At 48.6% G+C, this 401-nt stretch overlaps 1 long non-coding RNA gene across 1 annotated transcript; it reads right to left on the bottom strand.

Moving 5' to 3' along the window:
* Positions 1-136: 136 nt before the first annotated feature.
* Positions 137-400, bottom strand: LOC109365237. The gene is made up of 2 exons (XR_002110861.2): positions 276-400; positions 137-192 (listed from the first exon to the last, which is right to left on the bottom strand). It is a non-coding gene; the product is annotated as an uncharacterized LOC109365237 (long non-coding RNA).
* Between the last annotated feature and the right edge of the window lies 1 nt (position 401).

Raw genomic sequence — 401 nt, 5'->3', positions numbered from 1 at the left:
CTCCCACTCCTACTTCCATTGCCATTAGTCATACCTTCAAGTCATTATTGAAGAGCTTCCCCACCACTCTGGAAGCAACCGTTGGATAACTGATGCTTCTGCAGCCAGAGCACAGCATCTTGCACATGATTTTTGCTGATGTAAATGTAAGAGCTGGCCTGCCCAAAGGACCTGGCCACAAAAGCTGTCAGCCTGTGGGCAGAGCACATATGTCACATCCAGGAAATAGAATGGATGCTAGGTTTGGGATGACAGCTCCAACTCTGGCCACTCACCATGTGTTGCCCTGGGTGTCAGACTTCCCAAAGGCACTGTAGGAGCCATCATCATGTTTGTAGAGCAGCTGACGCTGATAACCTATGAAGACAGGGGCAAAAGCAACTCTTAGTGTGAAAACATGT

Source organism: Meleagris gallopavo, unplaced genomic scaffold (genome assembly GCF_000146605.3).
Source record: "Meleagris gallopavo isolate NT-WF06-2002-E0010 breed Aviagen turkey brand Nicholas breeding stock unplaced genomic scaffold, Turkey_5.1 ChrUn_random_7180001985239, whole genome shotgun sequence".
Classification (NCBI taxonomy): domain Eukaryota; kingdom Metazoa; phylum Chordata; class Aves; order Galliformes; family Phasianidae; genus Meleagris; species Meleagris gallopavo.
This window is presented reverse-complemented; position numbering and strand designations above follow the sequence as displayed.